This window comes from Pseudorca crassidens, chromosome 10 (genome assembly GCF_039906515.1).
Source record: "Pseudorca crassidens isolate mPseCra1 chromosome 10, mPseCra1.hap1, whole genome shotgun sequence".
In the NCBI taxonomy this organism is placed as follows: Eukaryota; Metazoa; Chordata; class Mammalia; order Artiodactyla; family Delphinidae; genus Pseudorca; species Pseudorca crassidens.
Genome location: NC_090305.1, coordinates 26,110,431 through 26,136,890, shown reverse-complemented (window position 1 = coordinate 26,136,890; position 26,460 = coordinate 26,110,431). Strand labels below are relative to the sequence as shown.

Genomic DNA, 26,460 nt, shown 5'->3' with positions numbered 1-26,460 from the left:
TCACCTTCTTTATTTTTTTATTCTAAACACAAATATGAGATCATGTAATCTCTGGTTTGACTATTTCTGTGTATCTCTTTCAATACAGTGCACTGGTGCAAACACCGAGTTAAGGGTGGGATGCCCGCCAGCTGGCTCTGCGTCCCAGGTCTGCAGTGTGTGATGGAGCTTGCCCAAGAGTTAGATGTGCATCTCCGGGGGAGAGACAGTGGGGCCCTGGAGCACAGTGGCAGAGCACTCAGACTCCTGGGAGCACAGAGGGTTAAACAACATGAGAACAAACATGGCAAGGTCAAGTACCTATGTAACAAGGAGAGACCTTTGCATCCAGGAGAGCAGAGGTCATTTAGGTAGGTTAGACAGACAACAGCAGGTGCAGGCAGGAACACTTGCAGATTTGGAATTTTGTGGCTAAAATACCTGATGAAACTGGACAGGATGTATCAGTCTAAGACTAAATAATATCTTCCTCTATGTTAGGAAGAAGGCAACCCACACACGGCTTGACTTGAAGGACACCCAGCTACTCCCACCTACTGGGTGGTTTTAGACGCATCTCCTTGTCCTTGGCAGGTCATAGGATTTCCAACAAGACTCAGAGAACACGGGGTAAATGTTACCATCTAAATCCACCCACCCTTGCCCTTGGTGAAGCCGAATCTGGTCTCTGTACCCCGACACCAAATTACATCTAAGAGACAGAGGTATGGATAAAGTAGAAAAGAATAGCTTTATCGCTTTGCCAGGCAAAGGGGCCACAGAGAGCTAATGCCCTCAAAACTATGTGTCCCAACCTGGACGGGGGTAGTGAGAAGTTTTATAGCAATGGTTCAAAGAGGGTGCGATCAGTCTGTGGACATTCTTCTGATGGTTGGTGGTGAGGTAAGTGGGAGTCAGCATCATCAATCCTCTGGTTCCAACTGGTCTGGGGTCTACATACTGGTGGGCAGCAAAAGGTTAACTCCTCCTCCCTGGGGGTGCGGGGGGGGGGGGGGGGGGGGGGCTTCACTATCTGCAAAACAGCTCAAAGATATTGTTGTGTGTATCCCTTGAGGGGGAATCAGGACCCTGCCTCAAGGCTGCACTATTGTTTCTTGACTGTTCCTCCCTTGTCTCTGCATCCCCTCCCTTCCTTAATTAGCAACTGTTTGAACCTGCTCAATGGAACTCAAGGAAGGTCTCGGAGGCTGAATGAAGCCTATTTCCTGTAATCAAGAAATGGGGGGGGACACAGAAAGGCTTTTGTTCCCAGGAGCCCCACAGGGTCCTGCTTGGTTTCATTGGCCACCCCATCTTTTTGGAAGCAGCTCTAGCCACAGGCTGCATCCAAACTCAGGATACCATACTGGTCCCTCGTGCTCAGCCCCTGAGAATACAATGGAAATTCACGTTTCAGTCAGATTTTCATAAAACCAGACGAGGAGCCAAAGTACCCCTGCTCCCACCACACTAAAAAGGAAGGAAGAACCCTTAAGAAAGCACATGTGTAACAGGGAAGAGCCAATTGTGAGTCCATGTTGGATCTGTTTCTTCGACTTTAACCTTTGCTTTGTGTTGCTTTTGTTATTATAATCACACATAATGGCCTGCCTCAGGGAACCCTGCCCCTCTGCCTGAATGTTAAACTAAAGTGCCTTTGTTCAGCTCACAGGGAGACAATCTGACCCTGCCCACGTGTGAACGGCTGGAGAAGAGAAGAAATTAACACATCCCCTCCCCGCTGCTGGCCAAGCCAGGCAAAACTAATGGCCTTTTCACTTTACTTCCTCACCTCCTCCCCCTCTCTGTTCTATAAAAGAAACTGGCATCCAGACCCCAATAAGATGGTTTTGGGGGGACCCTAGTCTGCCATCTTCTCTGTCTGCCGGTTTTCCGAATAAAGTCTACTTCCTCACCAACCTGTCTGCCGATTTATTGGCGTGTTGTGCGAGCAGAGCGAGTTTAGACTCGGTGACACGTGTTTTCTGGTAAGTTTCAATGGACTTGGCATCTTTGTCCAAAAGTCCCCCAAGACCAGACAGCCTGTTAGTCAGGAATCAAGCTCAGTCAGAGGCAGGCATCGTGCCTCAGGGCTGTGCTTGCGCATCCTGCCATGACCCCTTTTCAGGGCAAAATCTAGGTTAAGCCACTCAAGCGGGGCATGTGGTTTTGCTCTTGCTGCTGCGTCCCTTTGTGTGTGTTCCTGTACAATCATCATTCCTGTGCCAGGAAGAGGCGGCACATGACAACGTCACAGTGATCAAAATTGACAACTCTAGGTCACATTCAAAATGGCTCCCAGGCCCACCTCCGGCAAGCGGGAAGAATTATCTCTACAAGTGACACCACAATAGCAGAAAGTGCTGACGCTGCTCTTCCCCGGGAGGAGTTGATGGGAAATAGTGCTGGGGCCATCTATCATGCAGGAATTCGGAACAAACAGAAAAATCCCATTAGGTGAAGCTCATCACAGATTTTCTTTTTGATGATAATTCCCAGTGCCGGCAAGCCCTTGGCCAACAGGCCACCTTGTATTGCTGTGTGGAGTGAATACTGGTATATACTCGTTAGAGTATAGTTTATTCACACATATCCGTGGAGGATGCTATTATTTTCTCTACGCTGAATCCTCCCTTCCTGTTAATAACTGTCTCTCTTCCTTGGCCATTCTTCTTAAGATTCCTGCTCCACCCCACTCACCAGCTTTCTATGAGAACCTTTCCTGATCACACACTGCTATCAGATCTAAGCAATCCTAGTGCGCCCTTTTGTGGGACTTTGACTTGAGGTCTATAAAAATCAGGGATGCATTTCCTTGGAGAGCTCAGATGGAAAGATGTGACGCTCCACAACAGGTCCCAATATTTCCCTGTAGTGTTCAGTAAGAGAGATGAACCAATTACATAAAAAGAAACCAAAGATAGAAGAGATACAGATTCCTGGAGCCACTTAAGTCCTGCACCTACTCATTCCCAAGGCCCAGTTCCTATAACCTGTATCCCTTTTTACCAAACGTACTTAACACTGAAATTCTGTCACTTGGACACAAAAGGATCCTAATTCAAATGCACACCCTTTGACTTAGGAGTTTATTCTAAAGCTATATTCTTTAGTGGCAAAAGCAAAATAACATGATCCATTTTTGTTAAAAAAAAATACATCTATGTATATGTTGAGAAAATATGGAAGAATCTAGGACAAAGGTCAGTAGTAAATAATTTCCAGATGGTGGAGCTTGGGTGTGGTTCTCTGAATTTTCTAAATTTTGCCCAGTGGGTATGTATTACTTATATAACCAAAAATAAGCAGCAGATGTTTTTATAATAAAAATTTTACTTTTTCTCAAAGCTACATATGGACAAAATTCACATTTTTAAAGCTTTTAATGAAAAAAAAGCAGCCCTCTGTCCCATACCCAAGTTCTACTCCCCAGTTGTATCCACATCCAACACAGTAGAAATATTGAGGAGAGAACACAGGTCCTGACTGGAAATGCAGTTTGGGGATCTACTGTAAGTCAGACCATCTAAATATGACCATTACTTAGGGTAAAAGGCTGATGGCTCTTTGACAGGCAGGGCCGAATTCGGACACTGACTCCACCCCCTGAGTCCCTGCAGGCAGAGGGGGCTGGGAGAAGAGGGGCTGGGGGTCACTGCAGAGGCCACTCTGTCCAAGGCCCAGTATGGACCTTGCTCTGACCATCCTCTGTCCCAAGGTAAGAAGCTTCATGCACATCCTTGACAGAATCTTGCTACAGAAAACTCTCCTTGGTGCGCCCCATAAATCCCCCTACTGCTATGAAAACCCATTTCCTCTTAAGCTTTTCTCTGGGAAAACCAACAGTAGCTGCATTTTCATCCACTCCCCAAAATTTTTCAGTTGTTTCTTCACAGAAGGTTAATAAGTGGCTCTCATCTACCTATAGAATTTCCCCCTGAAATGTCAGGAATTCTTGTTCTCATAACAGAAACATGTGACCATAACTGATGACGCAGGATGCCTGCTCCTAGGTACGCAGCCTAAAGACCTGCCACCCAGGTCTATAGAAGAGCGGGTACAAGGATACTCATTGCAGCCTTGCTTGGGGTAGAGGCAGAGGGCAGTTGGCTGCACCCTGGTGTCCATCACAGAGGGAAGGGCTGGGTGAAGTGTAGGGCCTGAACACCACGGGGTCAGAAGCAGTGGTCAGCATGTGCTCGAAACAATTTAGATGGCCCTCTAACAGCCTCCTGAGCGAACTGAGAAACAAAATGGGATCTGTAACACAACACCATTTGGGGAACTTAATACACGTGCACAAAACAATACCCAACCTGGAAGATCACAAACAAGCAAAAAGATACACAATAAGCTCATTTTAATGTTGCCTGAGATGGGGGCAGGGTAAGGGGAGATGAGAAGAGGAAATGGGAATAAAATGAAAGAGGGAGGGGGAAAGCTCTTAAGCCAACCAATGACATTTAATAAGTTGAGAATCCCATGATCCAAAGAAGGAAAAAGAGAATATATTCATGATGACTCATTAGTACACTCTTGAAAATGAAGATGTCTTACAGTCCTTTGTCTATGAACCAGCCCCCTATCAGCCCCGTCCCCTCCTCAGCTTCCACCTCCCCCTACTCGTACCCTCATCATCCAAGTGCAGTGGCAGGTGCTGGTACGAGAGCAAATTTAACATCCCTTAGAATGCAGCTATGAAAGTAGGTCAACCAAAGATGAACACTTGAAAAGAAACAAGTAAACGTGGTGCGTTGATCAATTGATGAATTGGCTTTCAGGAAGCTGATTTTTGGAGAGCTGACATCAAGCCATCAGGAAAACCTGATTCTCTTTTCCTAACACATTGGAACAATGTCATTGTCCTGGCCTCAGTTTCTGTATCTATAAGATGGGGGAAACCAGTAAACGAAAAAAATCAATTTTATAAGCCAGTGAAACTTCAGTAGGCCCAAAAGCCAAAGAATTAAACTGGGTAGTTTCCAATGTAGCATGTTCCTTCATGAAAGGACAGCAGTATTCCTCAAGAGTTACTGGATACCTGCTATGCACTAGGCATTGTCGTTGGAAGGGGCACAAATTTCAATATTTGAGATAAAATCTATCACCCAGGACCAAAACTGTCAAAGACTGCATATCCAATAAGCAACCAAAGTATAGCATAATCAAGGTAATACAATATAAAGTAAAATGAGATATAAATATGCCAATAACTATTAATGCATTTTTGGTAGGCAAAAAATCGCTGGAAACATTAAAACTGATAGTACATAATTTGCTTTGTTTCTTTTCAGCTTCTGTTGAATTAAACCCTGCTCCCCCAAAGAAAAAGCTTTAAAAGTTCTCAAAGTAAAGATTTTTCCTTTAAATCTGCATCCTATTCCAAACATAAAACAGGCTGCTTCTTAGGTTCTCCCCATGGACAGAGAACTCTGTTATTATTGTAAGCATATTATTAGCATATATTCTAAATATTCTACAGAGGCAAGTGTATTTCAGCGCTAGGCTGGAATCGTCCACGTAGGAATGGATTTCCTTTGCTTCTCTCCTGAAGAGAAGTGGAACCTTGTCTCGGTGATGCTCCCCACCTGCAATTGTCTGGGGATGTATCTTCCATCAAGTATTTCTGGAGTCCCCAGAAGAATTTGGCCCTATTTTTTCTAAATTTTCTTTTAGCTATTAAAGCATTTGTAGAACGAAAACATTAATTAAGAAACTATCATGTAAAAGAAGTGAAGGAGGTAGCAGGGGTAGGTGCAAGGGTCCCAGTCCCACTGGCCAAGCACCCCCTTCCCTTCCTCTCTCTCTCTGGCCTCATCACATGTGGAACTCTGAGCACATCTCAGATCCCAGCTGGAAAATCGATGATCCTGTCCAATCCCATGGTTTCATGGAAGAAAGGAGTTAGTGGGTCAATACAGAACTCTAGTGGGTCAGTTAGAAGATTCTTTGCAAATATTTAGCACTATTTCCCAAGGGTTTGCTATCATCATTGGAGATCCCAGCGGATTTGGGAGCTCTCTCTGGGATATCCATTTGCAGGTGAGCCCATTTTAGAGATTTTCTTCATTCACAGCTAATAGAGGAAGATTCTCTTTGGGACTTGAGCCAGTCTCCCATGTACAGATTACAAATTCTAGCTTGCCTCTGAACAGTTCCAGGTGTCACCATAGAAACAATTCCTTCCACAGAAATTTTCCATGTATACCAGTCTTCAAGGATGTGGAAATTATAATAGCTAAGTGTAAACCTTTGTGCATAAATTAGCAAGATATGTATTGTTATTGATTTTTTTCCTAGTTTGGATTGTTTATGATAACAATGCCAGTAAGGACTCAATAAACAGTTATCATTCATTTCATTCAGTCAATTTAATAACGTTGTTGTCCTGAAACAAATAGATTGCCAGATATTTCTCCAGCAAAAATGAGTTTATTTAGGATCAGCAGAAAATTGCAATTCAAGGTCTGCAACCATGACCAGCCACAGGTAAGTCTCCCCCAAGGCAAGGGAACGAGACGGCTTTTATATGTAGAAGGAAAAAGAAGTCCGGAGGGCTGCAGTAAACAGAGAGTCCATGGCTTTTCATTGGCTGAGTCCTTGCCAGGAAAGAAGAAGAGTCTTTCTTCTTCCTGTTGGGCTCTGCTAAGGTCACAGGGCATGAGAGCAACCCCTTCTGGTCTCCCAGCTCTATTTCTTTGGGTTTCAGTTTATTCATTTTTTACATGTATACTAAAAACTGCACTCGCCTTCTCTACTAGGAGTATAAATTGGAACCCTGGTTTTCAGAAAGTAACTTGACAGTATGTAACATGAGCCTCAGAAATGTTCATACCCTATATATTTCATTTCTAGGGTCCTAAGGAAATAATCCAAAGTGGAGTCAGATTTATGCACAGAGATGTTCATCACAGTATTATAGCAGAATACAAGAAAGTCTTAAGTACTCAAGAACATGGAAATTTTAAATAAATGATGGCATATCCACAAAAAGAAAATTTAGGTGCCCATTAAAAATATTTACAAAGATTTTTAATCATATAGAGAAATATGTATCATACAATTTAACATTTTTTTAATGTCAGATATAAAATTGTATATCTAGGCTAATTTCAGCCACATATGACAATAGACAAAGGCACCAAAATACTAACAGTGTTTATTGTGATGCTTTTATGAGGTGATGGGGTGAGAGGTGAATGGTTTTTATCGTATGAATATTTCTCTACAGCTTCCAGCTTTTCAAAATGTGCAGAAAAGTGTTATTTCCTTTAATGTTCCTCCTCTAAGCCAAAAACAATAGACCTGGGCATGTGACTGGAGATTCCCAGCATTGCAATTGGGCCTGAATTTGAAAGAGGAGCTACAGATCATGGAGCCCCCAATCAAGGCTGCAACCCCAGGGATTAGGAATACTGGACAGGTCTCTGAGCACATGATGAAGCAGGAAAATTGATCTCCTTTGCCCTGTCAGCACTTCTCTCTGCACCCTTTCCCCATCCCACACTATCCCCAGGCAGCCGCTCCTCCCTTCCTAGGTGCCCTTGGAGTATCAGGTGCCAACTAAAAATTGTCATTTGCCACCTGGTTCTACAAGGATGAAGCCACTAGCCACTACAATCACTGACCTTCAAAACACCCTGAAAAGAGTTCAGGGTGGAGATCAGGAATGAGGCACTCTGTGCTCTGAGATAAACTGGCAGAACAGACCTTCAGAGAGATATTTTCAGGAGATTTTATGAGCCCAATTTCTTGCATCTTCTCATATCTAGAAAAGCACTAAGATCATTAATGTCGACATCTGTACCTTGTGACTAGCAGCAACCTTCTGCCGAAACGTGTGCTCAATTTCATGTACCCCCTTCACCAAAATCACATATATACTGACCTCCCCTGCACCTCCTCAGAGCAGTTCCTCAGAGTTCTCTCATTTTGCCCCAAATAAAACTGAACTCACAACTCTTAAAATCGTGCATTTTTTTTCCAGTCGACACAGGAAAGACTTAGTAAGTAACCCACTCTTCTATGTGCTTGACTTACCATCACTTATTTGACTGAAAAGAGAGTTCCAGAGAACGGGCAGATCTTGCCTGTAGGCAAAGAAATGTACCCCTAACAATGGCATTTCAAGCACTACAGTGACTCCCGGGTGAGAAAAATGTGACCAAGGGACCCTGTTTTGAAGACGCTGTGCATTCAGCCTCTGCACATGCAAACGCAGCCTGGGCTTTGGCATCTGGAGCTTTAAATATTCTTCTCCTTTTCCTGTGGGCAACAAGAAAGTTTTACTCGTCCCCCCCAATCTATGAATCTCAAACCTGATCTTTAAGACTCATCCAAATGTGAAGTAGATCTCATTAAAGAAAAACAACTGTATTTCTTATCCTCAATCCCCATGCCACTTTCAGACTCCTTCTTACAGCATCAGACCTAAGATCCGTGTACTGAGTCAAGCATGTCCATAGAAAAATTTTCTCATCTGCTGCTACATGAGAGCAACAAAGACGGGTGTGGCTTTCCAAGAAAATCCCCAGCATCTCAGAAGATTGCTTTTATGATGGAAGCACCATATTCGGATAACCAGGAATGCTAGAGGTAAACTGTGCCTCTGGGGCCTGGCACTCAGTGGCTCAGATGCCTGAAGGGCACCCAAGGGAGTCCCAGGCCTCTGATGCAAGAAAGAGGATTGTTTCCTCCCAGTTGTGCTAAGATGCTGGTACTCTGCAAAATCCTACATCAAAGACATCTAAAGAACAAAGCTCACAATTATATCCATTTTCATAAAAGGTTCTTAACATTTTTTTAAAAAACTGTATTTTTGGACCATTTTTCCTTTCCTTTTGTATTTATTGATATTCAATAAATAAATACTTTAATTCTTATTCAACATAAATAATAATAAAATCTTTCTTGTTCTAACAGTGAAGATTTATTCCAGTCACAATTTCATTTCTTCTTATATTTCCAAACATTTATCTTTGATGCGTTTTTCAGGCTGTCCTTTTAATTGCTACTTGATTGGAGACAAATTCAGAATCCTTAGATTCTTATTGCTCAAAATATCTTTCACAGTACATGCTGTTTTTCTTATATTCACAAGTCTCGAAAGCTTCTAAACTGTCTGCTAACTTTTCATAGATATATATCTTTTTTATTTCTTGGAGGGGCTGAATTGTCAGATTTTTAACTTCAATCGGAAAATCTTTTTGTAGGGAAATTACAAGTCATTTACCTCTCTCATCCTCTCTGTTTCATCCTCTCCGTTTGTCATTATTGATTTCCGATCACTTTCATTTGCATAGCTTCTGTAAGTAAACTTGAAACTTTATTTCCTTAGAAAATAGGTCATAAAATAATCTTCGCTGAATCCATCTATTTCGCTAACAAAGATTAACATGTTGCAATCCAGCGTTTTAAATTATAAGATCAACCTACTTTGTTAACCCAGCAATTTCTAATCTTCTTGCTAGGGGATATAAACTATGCAGCCTTCTCCCCTTAATATAATACCTCTTAATTAAAAAACTACATATATTTCCTTTCACTGCCCTTATTTCGAGTTGATTGCCTGAAACCTGTTAAGCATTCTCCTCTTACACATTCTAGTTCTAATATGGGATCTAATTTACCAACAAATTCCATTCAGTTAAATTTAGATTCATTTATTTCTGAAGTGTCTCTGTTGTTTAAAAAAAAAAGGCTTACTTTTCTGTGATATTAGTATATGGGAAATTTAAGATGCATTGTTTCAGGTACTTCAGTCTTAAGTACATATGTTCTTTCTACCCTTAAACATTATCAACCTCAATTCTTCTCCATATCCATTATTTTTCAATGCTTGTAGTGAGTTTGTCATATTACCATCCAATAGCAATTAATCAATTAAAGATGAAGAACCATGGTTTAGCAAGCTTGTTTACTTCACATTAAATAACACAGGCTGTAGAACAGCCAAGACTTAGAGTATTACTGGGAAGATCACCACACAGGATAAGTGACAAATCATTTTTTTACCAAGTGGTACACATATATGTGTGCTCAGTTGGACTGTATGGTGGGCGGTTATTTTGTAAAACCTCCCCCATCTCCCCCCTGGTTAAGAACCACTGATCTAGGAGGAGAGAGTAAGAGATTTGTCAGAAGGTCAGTAGGAAGTTATAGCCTCCTGAATTTGAAAATGATCAAGGGATAGTTAGGCCTTGGATCTTTGAGGGTGAGAGGGCTATAAATGAAGGACCCCAGCTATATATCCGTCAGAGCTGTGGAAGCATTCCCCTCACTAACTGCACCACCATGACTTCCATTGTCCAGCTAAGCTAGTACCCCTCACCCTCCCCACTAAACCCATCACTTTCCTATATTTCCTCCTCTTCAACACAGATTAGATTCACATCTTCAAAACATCTTTATGAAAAACTAAAAGGAAAAATTATGATAAAATCTGAAAGCAAAAAAAAAAAGAAACGTTGAACATACAAAATAACAGATATGAAACTTAGATAACTAAACCCTAGTCACAAATTTCTTAGTCAACAAAATGTTCTAAATACATACAGGTCGCTGTTCTTCTTTTCATCTACAAGAATATTTCTACCTAAAATCATTCAGAGTGGCCCTGTCAAAAAAAAGCTCAGTTCTTTGCAGAATCCAGTTCTTAATCAAGTATGTCCCACATGGCCCTTGCCTCTTCCAACCAGACATTTCCATCTTACCCCCAAAATCGGTGCCCTGAATCAGCCCAAACCTATGATTGCCTGGTCTCTCTCTCTCTCTCTCTGACTTCCTTAAGTTAGGAAAGCCCTTCTCCAACCTGGACCTAAGTCTAGAGCATTCTGACACCCTGGAGGTTCTAGGACCATATTGTCCATATTTCTTCCAGCCAGTGCTAGTGCTTGGCTCAGCCTTTAGTGAGACTTGGTTTCTTCACATTGAATTTCTCCATAGTATCCAAGCAAAGTTTCATCTTGGCCTGGCTCAGTCCCAACTTCATCCTACCGTCTTGCATCCACTCAAACCCTTAACTAAAGCTTCTTCTTGTCAAATGTCCTGCTTCTCTTCATGAAAGTGGTGGATCCTCTCCACCGAAAACAAATGCACATATGAATGCATCTTTAATTGTAATTTTAGTAAGTTCACAGTTTCCTTGAATCCCATCCATAGACTTCCTAGAAACCCATGGACCCTAAATTAAGAATCCTTCCCACATTTCCCAGGTTCTGGTCTGAGGAAACCACACAGTTCCCAGCTCATGTGTAAGCAGAGATGATTATCCACAAGTTCTATGTCATCCATCGACCCTCTCAACTCTTCTCTCCTGCAATGAACTGCTAGCAAAAGTTTAAACCTTTATAACTGTACAGTTTTTGAACCATTTAGCCATACAACAATCAAAAAGTGAAGGAAGAAATAGTTTATAGGAGCAAAGACTTGCTGAAAGATTGGGAGTACTGTGTTTGCAAGACAGAAAACTAGCTGGACAGAAGCAGAGCTGGGAATGATAAAGGTCAAGGCTGTACAGGAAGGGGAGTCCCACATGTGGAGGACCCCAATGTACAACGGAGAAGCCCAAATGTGATCTGTCCTATAATAACTTTCCATGGGAAAACCTTTAAATGGCTAAGGAAGATGGATGTGGTTTTGGTGAGCAGGATGGGCTGCAAGGAGGAGGGGTCTGGAAACAGGGAAGTCCCAGTAGGAGGCAATGACTACTGGAAAAGCCCAAGGGAAGGGGGACCTGAACTAAGGTGGGAAGAACGTCCACCACATGGCAGAAGAACACAGAGAATCAATAGGACTCTGCGACAACTGGTGACAGGCCTCAGAAGGGAGACAGCAGGGGAAGAAAAAAATAAACTACAAGAATATATTCGGGAAAGATAGCCAATATTTTATAATAACTGTAAATGGAGTATAGCCTGCAAAAATTGTGAATCACTATATTGTACACCTGTAACTTATATAATGTTGTACATCAACTATACTTCAATTTTTAAAAGGCAATGAAAAGTCAAAGACAATGGAAAAGTTTTGGACCTCATTAACTTAGAAGATATCACTTAAGGATAAAGCAAAACAAATTAATTGAATTTACAAATGGGGGGAGTTCAGTTAGAAATTAGGGTATATTTCTAAGGCAGTTACAACATCTCTTTCTCTGAATGTGTTTAGATAAAGCATAAATATTTAGGCAAGTTTTTAAGAACACCTATTGATTAAATAAGCTCTCTGTATTATTTTCATTTTTCATTCTGTGGGTCTGAGTCTAAAGCCATTTCTGCAGGCTATCCAAACCTACAGGTGAAAAGTGAAAACATTAGCCCACCCAGATATAATAGTACATAAATAAGAAATAAGTATATTTGGCAACAAGTTGGCAAAGCATTCTGATAACCCTGGATTTTTCTTTCTTCAGATGTCTTATTTTATGGACACATCCCACATGAAGCAGTCAGTCTCCTTAAAGTGACAGCTTGTAACAGGCAGAATTTACCTTCTTTCTGTATATTCCACAATGCATAAAATTTTGAGCTTCTGTAAGAACTCATTGTGGTTGGTAATGAATATGATTTTGATGATTAGAAATAATAGTACATAATATTTATGGCTCTGTGCAAAAAACAGTACCTACAGTATCTCTTCCAATCCTTACAATAACTTTATGATGTAAGTACTATTATTATTGTCATTTTAAAAGTGAGGAACTTGAGGCTCAGAGAATATTAAGTAACTTGACTAAGGTCTCATAGCTAAGAGGCAACAGAGTGAATCCAGATATGTCTAACTCAAAGCTAGGTAATGAATAGGTAATTCATTTGTAAACTTTTAAGTGTGACTCAACCAGTGCTCCTTCTAAAACTATAGTTCTTGCTGCTTTTCATACAGTTATTTTTCAATAAATGTTTACGAGGTGGATAGATGGATGGATGGATGGATGGGGATGTTTGATGTATTAGGACAACCAGTGGGCAATATATTTCTGCTGAGACCCAGGTTCCCAAACAAAAGCAGGTTTAGAGCCTTCATATGTTTACACCAGGCATCCTGCTGAAGTATGTCTTCTGACAACAAGTCTAAAGGCAGATGAGTTTCTCACCTCAGTCAAATGGTCCATCAACCACTTCCTTGATGGCTGTTTACTCATCATGTCTAGCAGATGCTGTGTTTAGCCCACATAGGACCCGGCTCCCTGTCTCTCACTTTCAGGTGTCAAGCTCACTACATTTGGTCTACACATGCTTAATGCAGCAGATCTTATCAAAAAAAAAAAAAAGCTTAAAAACCACATAGGTTCAGCAGCATCCACACAGACTTACATAAAACATACAACTATTTTTAAAAGTGGGCAGACAATCGTTCTGCATCCAGCCTTTTCAGACAGGAAGACCATCTTGAAAAGATAATAAACAAGCATGTATTAAACGTCTACTGTATATATTTTGTACAATGCTAAGAACTGCAACTTAATAAGTTTGAGTCAATATAGACCCCCAAAATTTTATTCACAAAGATATAGAGATATATGCACATTACATATATAAATTATATAAATATATTTAAAATATAGGGGCTTCCCTGGTGGCACAGTGGTTAAGAATCCACCTGCCAATCCGGGGGACACTGGTTCAAGCCCTGGTCCGGGAAGATCCCACGTGTCGCGGAGCAACTAAGCCCGTGCACCACAGCTACTGAGCCTGTGCTCTAGAGCCCGCGAGCCACAACTACGGAAGCCTACACGCCTAGAACCCGTGCTCCACAACAAGAGAAGCCACCACAGTGAGAAGCCCGTGCACCGCAACGAAGAGTAGCCCCCACTCGCCGCGACTAGAGAAAGCCCGCACACAGCAACAAAGACCCAACGCCACCAAAATATAAATACATAAAATTATTTTTAATAAATAAAATATAACACCATCAACAAAATAAGAACAATCCTATCACTCAGGTTGAGGAGGAATAACAAAGCTCAGCGAGCTGGAGGCATTCTTACCAAGATTTGATGGGGTGGAGGGAAGAAATTACTTTGCCACCTACGTATGCTTTTCCTGTCGTAGGAGGAAATTTACTAGAGTACACACACCATTTAGAATGTCTTCCCAGCCCACACTGCTTTTCTTCGAGATAAGGGCTAACTTAACCACAAAGCTGGATCCCCAGCAGCCCTGTTTGTACAACATGATTCCACTCAACCATAGCTGATTAGACACAAGAGTTAAGTTAAGCCAATCAGACTCTCCTGGTTCTATGGCTTGAAACTGAGAAATGCCTATCAGCGCACCTTGAATATGTGAACTTGGCAGAGCCGGGAGCACAGAGAAAATGAATCCTCAGCGAGAGAAATGACATAGTTCAGGGAAGAGGGTGTTTGAGAGACTGAAAAAGCAATTGTTTGACTCCCGTTTTTGTTTGTTTGTTTATTTGTTTTTATACATGTATTTATTTTATTTTTATTTATTTTTGGCTGTTTTGAGTCTTCGCTGCAGTGCACAGCCTTCTCATTGTGGTGGCTTCTCTTGTTTCGGAGCATGGGCTCTAGGCACATGGGCTTCCATAGTTGTGGTACGTGGGCTCAGTAGTTGTGGCGCACAGGCTTAGTTGCTCTGCGGCATGTGGGATCTTCCCGGACCAGGGCTCAAACCCACGTCTCCTTCATTGGCAGGTGGGTTCTTAACCACTGCGCCACCAGGGAAATCCCCCCCATTTGCTTTTTAACTCTTGTTCCAGTCCTTTCCTGCTGTAATCCCTTCCCTTGGTTTCCATAAAACCAGGTTTTTCTTAAGCTGGTTCAACTGAGTTTCTATTACAAACCAAGACAGAAACTAGAAAATCTTAGTAAAATATAGATAATAATACAAAAACCCATAATGGTTCCATATCCTCTAGTAATAATATGTATTTGAGCAAAGATCTAATGAATAAATATTTATCATGTACTGATGAATAATGAATAATTTGAAATGAATTTTAAATGCACTAATAGGAGACTAAATAAATAAATTATGGTATATACATGCACTTGAATTCTAACCAAATATTTTTAAATGATATGTACATTGGAAATTTTTCAAAATTAATTGCTCTTCATATACTATCCTCTTATACTTGGCAACAGGTTCATGAGGTTTAACTCAATACTGGTCAAATGTTTAAAAACCTGACTCCTGCAGTTTTTTGCTGTAGCTAAAATGCATTATGACTGTAATGGCCTAGTTCTTCAGATCAAAGAGAAAACCAGTCTGATTCATAGCCATCATCTAATACTCCCCTATGAGGTTCTCATGCTTAAATTCAGCTTCTTCCAACACCCACCTTTTTTTTTTTAGGAAAAAAAAAGAAAAAGAAAGGAAAGGTTACTGTTCTTCTAATCCAGCTGGGAAAGTGAGCATTAATCCTCTTACCTTGATCCTCAGTGAAACATAGACATATAGACACCTCTCTCTGCCCCTCCTTTCATTACTTTCACAAAAATCTCCACTTTGAGGGAATCACAAAATAAATATATGTTGGGGATATCTTAGTCTAGATACAGTCATAGCACTAGACAGTGAGGGATGGTCAGTAAAACAAAGATAATGGACAAGGGTAAATGAAAGAGGTGATACCACAAAATGGATGAAAGAAAAACAATTCTATAATTTTTAAGACTTCAAATTTTTCAAACTTCAAAAACATCAGACAGTCAGCTTCGGAAAGTTGGAAAGTCACCTGCAGAATAAGTCTTTAAAATGTTTTCAATATCAATGTTTTCAGCTGGTCATAATGAAAAGCCCCCAGACCTGAGAATCAGCCATGTCTGTGATCCTTCGACAACCTGCCAACTAGATGATCTTGGACTAGTTACTGAAACCTTCCAAACCTTAGTTTTCTTTAATGTAAATTTGGATAATAGTATCTAAATATATAGGATAGTTATAGGATCCAAGTACAAGATTGCTGTAGAGATTAAAAGAATGGATAAATACTCCAAAAAAGGCCTTTCTCAGAGACATTACAAAATTTATATCATTTACATTTATTTGACACCAGTCATATGGCAGATCACTGTTTTTTATACTATCATAAGCCTTTTTTTGTAAATATTAATATTTTTGTTGATGTCTTTAATGGCTATTGCCCTTGTAATAACATTACCTAAAATGTTTAACAAGCTTCATTGATCTCTGTCGATTTATTTTAAGCATTAGCTTTATTATTTGATTGTCATGCATCTGTGTATAGACTACATTATATTCATGTGCTTATGGACAAGACACATACTTTAAAAAGCTGTTGACATCAACACAATTTCTATTTTTTCTTATCAAGCGAAAGTTGGTGAGAAAGTATTTTAAGTCAAAATACTCACTCCTTTCTCACCACGGGAAAATGCAAACCAGAAAACTGCAACTTAGAGAAGCCTGAACAAATAAATCTTTTTATTTAATAATTTATAACCATTAAAATATTGAATGTGTCCCATTATAGTTAAACTTCTCAAACCACTATAACTACAAAGAAATCTTTGTGCTCCTAACCCATCCTGTTGGGCTTTGTCACTAAGTCATTCTTTGTTTAACTCTTGGGTTGGGGTTGCTTCCTTCTGAGTCAAGCCATTATTAAAAACATTTGTAACTTCCCAGTGTTATGAATTCACGACTGTCGCTCTACTTACGCGACCAAGCATGTATAACCCTATGGATCTTTCTCTTCCTTTGCTTTTAGGTGTTGACAGCACTGCTCTTCAGCCAAATTCAGTCCCTTTGCAAAGGTAGAACTCTACAATAATTCTACTGAGTACTCAGGTATGAGACTTTTTGCCGCTATGGACAGATGACACAGAGAAGTCAAAGAAATAATAAAATCATGGAAGCAATCAAAATATTGAAAAAAAGGCAGCTGGTTAAATGGTCTGCTCTTCATCCACGTCTCAGGATGTTAGGCAGGATTCAAACACACATAAACGAACAAACAAAAGCTTTAAAAAGGGTAAAAATGTTCAGAATATATTGTAAGGTGAGAAAACAGGTCACAAAACAGTATTATAATATAGCCCAATTTGGTAATAATAATACTTATAGTTTTTTTAATGTATTTTTTAAACTAGAACAATACACTTCAAATGAGTCCAGTTTTATAAAATAACAGCAACAGTATACTCCAAAAGCTTATTTCTAAGAACCAGGATTATGGGTTAATTTTGCTTTCTTCCTTTTGCTCCCCTCACCTGGCCCCCATTATTTTGTATAACAAATGACCATATATCGCTTTCATGGTCAGAAGAAAAATGACGTGTGTGTGTGTGTGTGTGTGCGCGCGCGCGCGCGCGCTTGTGCATGGTGTAGATAGATAGATGATAGATGGATAGATGATAGATAAGTAGATAGATGATAGATAGATATATGATAGATATAAAATACGTATTACACACATACAGGGTGGCAGTTCTGAGTTAAGTTCAATACAATATATGGTAAACCTTGAAATTCCTTATCATCAGTACAACAGTATATAAACCAGGACAAATTAATAATTTGTAGCAGGGACTATTCCTTTCTACTAATCAGATGCCTGTGTCTACTATCCAGGGCACTGGTTTCCAGGTTATCTAAGTACCTAATAAGCTCAATTCATTATCAGCAATCAGTTTGAAAAGCACAGAATATGAATAAAGGGCCTGGATTACCCTTGAAAGTAGGACCTTGTCAACTTGTACCCTGCTCTATCCCCAGAGTTCAGCAGTGCCCGGTTCAGAACAGGTACTCAAGAAACATTTGTTGAATGAAGGGCTATTTCACCCAGACCATGTGGAAGCTGAAGAAATCTCCCTACTTTCTCACATTGTAGACATTCAATGAGCAGATAACTAGTCAGATCCAATGTCTGACCCTCACCTCCAATGTCAGATCTTCAGATCCAGTGTCTGACCCTCACCTCCAGTGTCTGACCCTCACACCCAATGTCACCTTCAGATCCAATGTCTGACCCTCACCTCCAATATCTGACCTTCAGATCCAATGTCTGATCCTCACCTCCAATGTCACCTTCAGATCCAGTGTCTGACCCTCACATCCAATATCTGACCCTCACATCCAGTGTCTGACTTTCACATCCAGTGTCTGACCCTCAGACGCAATGGTTCTCTTTCTCAAAAAAGTTTGACAAACTCTGTCAGATTCTCTTGCCCTGACATTCCTACAAAAGTTAATATTTCATCAATATGCATTGCCACATATATTATTTAATTTACTCCTTTCAATAATCTATGAGTCATATTCCTATTGTTACCTCCATCTTGTAGGTATGGACACTGAGACGTGCATGACATAATTTTCCTAAGGTCACACAGCTAATAAAGTGGGGCTGAGATCTGATTATGGGAATGTCTGATGCCACAACATGTCTTTAACCAATATACTAAACAGGAGCCTCTTATGAGCCCCAGATGGAAATTTTATTTCAAAATGTAATGATAGGAAATACTCCATCTCTTCTTTTTTTTTTTGGTACATTATATTTTTTAATATTTTTTATTAATTTTTATTGGAGTATAGTTGCTTCACAATGTTGTGTTAGCTTCTGCTGTGCACCAAAGTGAATCAGTTTTATGTATACATATATCCACTCTCTTTTAGGTTTCCTTCCCATTTAGTTCACCATGGATCACTGAGTAGAGTTCCCTGTGCTATACAGTAGGTTCTCATTAGCTACCCATTTTATACATAGTAGTGTATATATGTCAATCCCAATCTCCCAGTTCATCCCACCTCCCCTTCCCCCCTTGGTAAGCATAAGTTTGTTCTCTACATCTGTGACTCTATTTCTGCTTTACAAGTAAGTTCATCTGTACCATTATCACTTTTCATATAAGCGATATTGTACAATATTTGTTTTTCTCTTTCTGACTTACTTCACCCTGTATGACAACCTCTAGGTCCATCCTACAAATGACCCAGTTTCGTTCCTTTTCATGGCTGAGTAATATTCCATTGTGTATATGTATCACATTTTCTTTATCCATTCTTCTAACTCCATCTCTTCTAAGGAATTAGCTAGCCTCTTCCTTGCTGATAATGAAAACTATGTAACTGAGCGTATCTACCTTTTCTCTTTGGCTGACAGGAAGCTCAGAGACAAATGTAAACCTCAACTAGAGTAATTCTATTGATCCCTATGGACTGTGACTTTGGGTTTTCTTTTCCCTGATCTTGACTTTTGACTCTATATTTGCTGGGCCTGATTCATATTTTTTATCTACTTTATTACCTGAATTTTTGTTACAAATCATCTCAAATCCTTCGAAGGATTTTGGAATAAAGGAACATAGCATCACTATTATTGATTTTACTATATTTCCAATCTGTGGAGAAGACACTTCACCAGAGCATCTTCTACATTGTCTAAAAAGAAAAACCAATTAGCAATTTGTTCTGAGTCCACATGTTGTATCTTGTCCTTTAAATACATTCTGCAGTTGTCTCTAAATCATATTAACTTCAAAATTGCTGAAAAGAAAATAAAGCTGATAACTTGATAGCCCAACCTCAGTGTGTGGTTTGGTTTGCTTGTTTAATTTTAGACCTTACTTTTCAGTGACATCCTTTCAGACTTGAAACTTCAGTCATTTGCTGACCTTAATTCTCAGGGTATTAGATGAAGTCAGCATTGCCAAAGGGAAAGCCACCCGTAAAAAAAATTTGCATGTGCCTGCTAATATATAGGGATAGAATTCTAAATGTATTGGTTTGAAAAAAAATGGAAAGTTTTCTGACCCACTTTAAATCAGTGTTTCAGTAAAAGGCTAGTGAGAAACCTACCTAAGGAAGAGGCTTGGTTTCCATGAGGTTAGTAGTAGTTATTACTCAAAGGAGAAATTGACATGCTCATCTGATGAGTTGGGTTGTGGATGTTCGTGTAGAGATAGGGGAAACACTGATGGATTGCAGTTGTTTTAAGATGACGTGATGTGATGTGTCTTCCTCCTTGTATGGCTTGGTCTCATCACAGCTTCCAGGTATCACCTCAGTGCTTTGAGGCTGGGAAAGATGTGTAAGAGCAAGCCTCATTTACCGAAAAGATGAAGGTGTGGTGCACTATTGGGGAGTCACCAGGAACAGAATGCCTGTCTATCAAATCCCTCACGTGGATAATGTCATGGCCCATCAACATTCTTTTGACTCCATAGATTAAGTTTGTTTTTTAAAGACGTACAAACAGTTTTGTGATCTGATTCCATCAGATAAAAATAGTCTGGTCTGGGCTAGGACTAGGCTCCTGCAGCATCAAAAATGAATAGCAGAAGAAAGATAATTAGTCACTCACAGGAGCTGTTCACAGAGGGTCTTCATCAGGGAAGAACAACCCACCAAGTGTTAGAATGCCCAGTGGTGAAAAAACAGAATTGAAATGTTGAAAAAGGATTCTACCTCTCACCTCTTAGCCCTCACCAGCCCGTTAACAATGACTTATTCAGAAGTCCTCATTATTAATCATTCCTTCAATTCATCATGTCATATAAGGAGGAGAAATTCCTCCACCAGGGATTCCAGAGGAAGCCTGTACCTACCCCTGGAGGATTCCCACCCAACGATCCATTGTTCAGGACGGCCCTCAGAAACATAGCCGTAGTGAACACCTAACAGTGTTGCCCTGGAGAGGAACACTGACACTGTCAGGCTGGTACTAAGATGATATTTCTTATTTAATAAACCATGGCAATGTCATAGACAGTAAGTCCTGATTCTTGAAAAACAACAGCTTTAACCTCAGAGCTGAGCCTCTGGTATATAACACTATTAATACTTTGAAGTTGGAGATATTATAGATGATCTAGATCTTAAACAACTAGATCTAAATCTGGATATCAGCTAAATCCTGATTTTATCAATGCCCCAAGGTCCTCCAGATGACTCTCTGTTGCAAACGTTCTCCTCTCTCAAAACCATGTCTTCCTATTATCTGACATTGCTTCTTGTCCGTTGGCCCATTTTCAAAATATCAGCCCCCAGATTAAAAACCCAAAAGGATTCTCTGCAGCTACTCATTACCTTCTCTATATTAAATCAAAATCAAGAGAAAAGGAGTTTTCCTTGTGATGTACACAGCATGAGATAAAATGATACCCATTTCTTTGAGTAGCCATTGTCTTTAAACTATAATATACAATAAGTCCCCTGCATATGAACGAGTTCCATTCCGAGAGCGCATTTTAAGTCCAGTTTGTTCTTAAGTCCAACAAAGTTAGCCTACGTACCCAGCTAACACAATCAGCTATATAGTACTGTACTGTAATAGGTTTATAATACTTTTCACACAAATAATACATTAAAAAACAAACACAAAAAATAAAGAAAACATTTTTAATCTTACTGTACAGCACCTTGAAAAGTACAGTAGTACAGCACAACTGCTGGCATACAGGCGCTGGCATCGAGTGAACAGGCAAGAAGAAAGAGTTACTGACTAGAGGAGGGAAAGGAGGTGGGAGATGGTAGAGCTGAAGGATTGTCAGCAATAGGAGACAGAGGGCAAGCTGCAATTTTACTCACGCCTGACGTTGATGGAACGCACGTTCACATCTCTGAAAGTTTGCACCTTGAAGGTTCGTATGTAGGGGACTTACTGTACATAAGTCATTAACGGTGGCACAGGGCCTCCTCCTCTACTGAGACCATTGTTTGTTTTTTAAGGCTGTAGAGTAGAAAAGACAATAGTGTCTCGATGGTAACCCCACCACCTAAGCAAGAAGTTTTTTTTACTTAACTTATTTACTTTTTTTTTTTTTTTAATTAAAAAAAATATGGAACGCTTCACGAATTTGCGTGTCATCCTTGCGCAGGGGCCATGCTAATCTTCTCTGTATCATTCCAATTTTAGTATATGTATTTAGTATATGAAGCAAGCACTATTTATTTAATTTTTTAATGACAGTCTTAATTTAAGGGATATATGTTCTTCTATCTCCCACATTGTTCTCTACTGTAAGTACAAGGGGATGCTGTTTGATGACCTAATGAAGTCAAGGAGCCTTGAAGATCATTTCCCTAAATCAAGAAGCCCACAGACACTTCACTAGGAGCAGATGAATGCTTGGCTCCCAGGAAGACTTCCCAGCCTCCACTGCTCCTCCTCTGCTCACCTCACCGAGCTCCCAGCTCCCAACTCCCAGGATGCAGTTCCCCGTTACTTTGTGAATATCTGTTTCCCAAGTCCTCCAAGAAGCAAGACTGATAAACTGGGGAAAATCGCTAAGCAAAATCATCACCCCTAATTTACTGTCCCTATTTGTTCTTTCACTATTTTCTTTCTCCGAAAACTCAGATAATCAAAGATTACCTGGTGCAAAAACTCATTTTATCGAGAGGGAAACTGAGCCTCAAGGATGTGAAATACCTAAGGGCATGGGTAGTTAATGGCAGAACCACAGTGAAAATAAAAGTGTCCTCTCCTCTAGTGTTCTGGGCACCTAATTTCCAGTCCAGCATTCCTTCTATCTGAACAGACTGCGGTCCAAACCTGAACCAGCTGCCTCTGCAGACAAATACCCTCCTTGCTCTGCACACCATCTTTGTGCTTCTGACTGTTCCTCCAGCTCAAGAGTGTATCTGAGAAACCAGTCCTACTCAAGACTGGGCACACTGAGCTCCAACCACCACCTCAAAATGGCCAGTTTTACACTTTTGTGAAAACCCACCTTGTTTCCCATCCTTATTTCAAAGCTAGGGTTGGTATTTCAAAGGACAGCACACAGGGTGTATTTCACTGGCACAGGAGGCGGGCATAGGCAGGACAACTAGAATCAGCTTTGACCCTTTGGCCAGCAAACACATTCACCTTGACCTCATCCTTACCAGACAGCAACAAGCAAGAAATCTTCTACTTAAGGATGGTCCAGAACAGGCCACAACCTTGTCACACTACCTTCAAAACGATCAGCTGGAGAGTCAAGGTGTTAGCTCAGTACGGTCACTGGCATGCAATTGGGTCCCAAAAGGAATATTCAAGATTCCAACCCACCCAAATAACATTATTTGTACTTTAATTCAGTCAAAATGTTGAGCACTTCCTATTTCCTAGACACTGTGTTAGATGATACAAAGACTAATAATAACTGTCTCCAGGTAGCTTCACAGTCTAGCAGGAAAATCAGATACATAAACAAATGACATGCAATATGATAGAAACATGCATGGACAGCTGTGTCCCAGAGAAAAACCAGCAACACAGAAGCACTCTGTGAAGACCGATGCTGTATAAAGCCGCACAGGAAGCACCAAGGGAGTTACGAAGATGAATAACACGCTGGCCTTGAAGGGTAACAGTAAAATCTAAAATTGGAAATAAACATATGTCTTAGACATACTTTTTCCAGCCAAATAAAACACAGTACAAAATGAAGCAAAAGTTACTAGAGAGGCAGGTATAAGCTATGTGTTATGGGAGCTGCTCATTTCAGCTAAATGATCAGGAGGGACCTCCAGACTTAGAAGACACATTTGAACCGGAGCTGGAAGGACAAGGCACGTTTTGATATAAACTGAGGATGGGAAAGGGCATTTCGGAGACAGTACCTAACAAAAGGCATGCAGGCATTACAGATCTTCCTTGACTTAAGATGGGATTACATTCCGACAAACCCAATAAATTCAAAACATCATGATGTAAATGCATTTAATACACCTTAACCTACCAAGCATCACGGCTTAGCCTAGTCTACCTCAAATGTGCCCAGAACATTTATCTTAGCCTACAGTTGGGCAAAATCGTCTAACACAAAGCTTATTTTATAATAAAGCATTGAATATCTCATGTCATTTACTGAATAATGTACTGAAAGTGAAAAATAGAATTGGTGTCTGGGTACAGATGTTGGTAAATATATCGGTTGTTCACCCTCATGATTGCATGGCTCACAGCCACTGCAGCCTCATGAGAGAAGATCATACCACATAGCACCAGCCTGAGAAAAGATCAAAATTCAAAATCTGAAGTACAGCTTCAACTGAATGTATATCACGTTTGCACCGTCGCAAATCTGAAAAATTGTAAGTCAAGCCATTGTAAGTTGGGGACCGTCTGTGGAAGGAGAATAATCAGGACCCCATGAGCCCAGGTCATGGAGCGTGGTGGCAGGTAAAGCTGTAAAGGTTGAAGATTTCAGATACTAAGTCAAATAATAATTTAAATGCTAAGGGGTCTGCATTTTGTTCTGAATGCAAGTGAACGATACAAGAAAAGGCACAATCAGAGCCATGCTTTGAGGATCATTATTGCAGGAATGTTGAAGGCGGGTGGAAGGCAACAATTGGGAAGAGCAAATGTGGTTATTAAAACAGTCCTAGTACACAAAGGAACCCATCTACGGAAAAGAAACAGACTCACAGACATAGAGAACAGACTTGTAGTTGCCAAGGGGGAGCGGGTTGGGGAAGGATGAATTGGGAGTTTGGGATTAGCAGATGCAAACCATTATATAGAGAATGGATAAACAACAAGGTCCTACTGTATAGCACAGGGAACTATATCTATATTCAGTATCCTATGATAAACCATAATGGAAAAGAATATAAAAAAGAATGTGTATATATGTATAACAATTGCTTTGCTGTACAACAGAAATTAAAACAACATTGTAAGTCAACTATACTTCAACTAAAAAACAAAAACAAAACAGTCCAAGTGGGTGAGCAATGAGTTAGAGGAATGGCAGTAGGTCTGGGAATAGGAAATAGATGTGAGAGACACAGATGCTGCTAAGATGGCTACGTGATCACATGTGGAGGAGGGACGGGGAGCTCACGATGACTCCATGTCTCCAAGGTACGTGGTGAGGTCAACACCAGAACCAAGGAGATCAGGAGAAACTGCATCCCACTTCCTCTTCCATCTGTATCTGCTTCGCCTACCAAGGTCATCCATCTACCATCGCCACTGAGATTTCAGCTGCTCATGGCCTTCCTCACTGATCAGTCAGGGTCTGTCTACCCAAGAAAACACCTCACTGTGGAGAACGGGCAGAGACAGGGTGACACGTCACCAGCCATGTCTGCATCCACTGACCCCTCTTTTTTTTTTTTTTTTTTCTGCAGTACACGGACCTCTCACTGCCGTGGCCTCTCCCGCTGCAGAGCACAGGCTTCGGACGCACAAGCCCAGCAGCCATGGCTCACGGGCTTAGTTGCTCCGCGGCATGTGGGATCTTCCCAGACCGGGGCATGAACCCGTGTCCCCTGCATCGGCAGGCGGACTCCCAACCACTGCGCCACCAGGGAAGCCTGCTGAGCCCTCATTTTATCAACCTTGGGATAGGCCTCAATGTTTCCGAGGAGGAGCCGTCCTCAAGGACCTGAAATCGAAGCTCACCTCACTTAGAAAGTGGAGAGAAAAAGGAGGAACCAGCTCCTTCTGTCTTTCCTTCTTTTTTTTTTTCAACGATTTTTTTTTTTGATGTGGACCATTTTTAAAGTTTTTATTGAATTTGTTACAATATTGCTTCTGTTTTATGTTTTGTTTTTTTTGGCCCAGAGGCGTGTGGGATCTTATCTCCCCGACCAAGGATCAAACCCACATCTCCTGCCTTGAAGGCAAAGTCTTAACCACTGGACCACCAGGGAAGTCCTATCTCTCTTCCCTTCTTATCCCCCTTTCCTCTCCTCCTTTCTTGTTATCATTGTCTGTTCTTGCCTGCCCTCCTTTTCTCTACCCCCACCTTCCTGCAGTCTCTACCTCCATTTTCATTCCTCTCTTTGTCCGGTTACATTTCCCCACTCCTTCTTCCTCCTGAGGAATTGCGTGAGTTAACAAGTTGCTTGGTAACATGCAGTGTTAGACGTGCCTTTGATAGTAAATCTCATGTCTCTTGAACCTAGTTATTTGTTCCTCAAGCAGAGTAGACATTCAACAAAGCAGGCATTAAATCGATGAAATAATATGTCCTGTCATCATGAAATTATGTATCCATTTTTTGTTTGTTTATATGGTGAGACCATGGGTAGTTTCTGGAACGGTCTCCACCACATCTGGCTAGGGAATCTGGTGAGGAAAGGAGTTATCAAATGGGAAATCAAGGCATATGACCAAAGAAGACTTGAATGTGAGGTCAAACTTTTATTTCCCCACGAGCCATTAAAATAGAAGATATCTCTTACGGCAGTTTCACGCACGCTCATAAATAAATGATTTCTGTGTTTCCACTCAGCTTCTGACAAGTCATAGTTCCTTGAAGAATGAAGAGAAGACATAGTCTTTAGAAGCATAAATTTCTGTCCTTCCCATTTTCCTCCAGAAGCAGATTATTGCCCGTCACGAAGGGGAGGTTTTACTCTGACCTCATTCGGGGATGGAACTTTTAACCAAAATGGTGTCACCCCTGAACTCACTCCTACACGCCAACGTAAGTGACCACAGAAGGAGAAAAGCCCTATAAAAAGAGAGAAGGTAGCGCTACACTTTGTCCATCTCGCAGCAAGCACAAGCTCATCCACTTACAGTGAACTGGGAGAAACTACC

The 26,460-nt window shown here is 40.7% G+C and overlaps 1 non-coding gene across 1 annotated transcript; it reads right to left on the bottom strand.

Annotated features, from left to right (window-relative positions):
• Positions 1-21,745: 21,745 nt before the first annotated feature.
• Positions 21,746-21,857, bottom strand: LOC137233206 (U6 spliceosomal RNA). Its single transcript, XR_010947368.1, has one exon. It is a non-coding gene; the product is annotated as a U6 spliceosomal RNA (small nuclear RNA).
• Between the last annotated feature and the right edge of the window lie 4,603 nt (positions 21,858-26,460).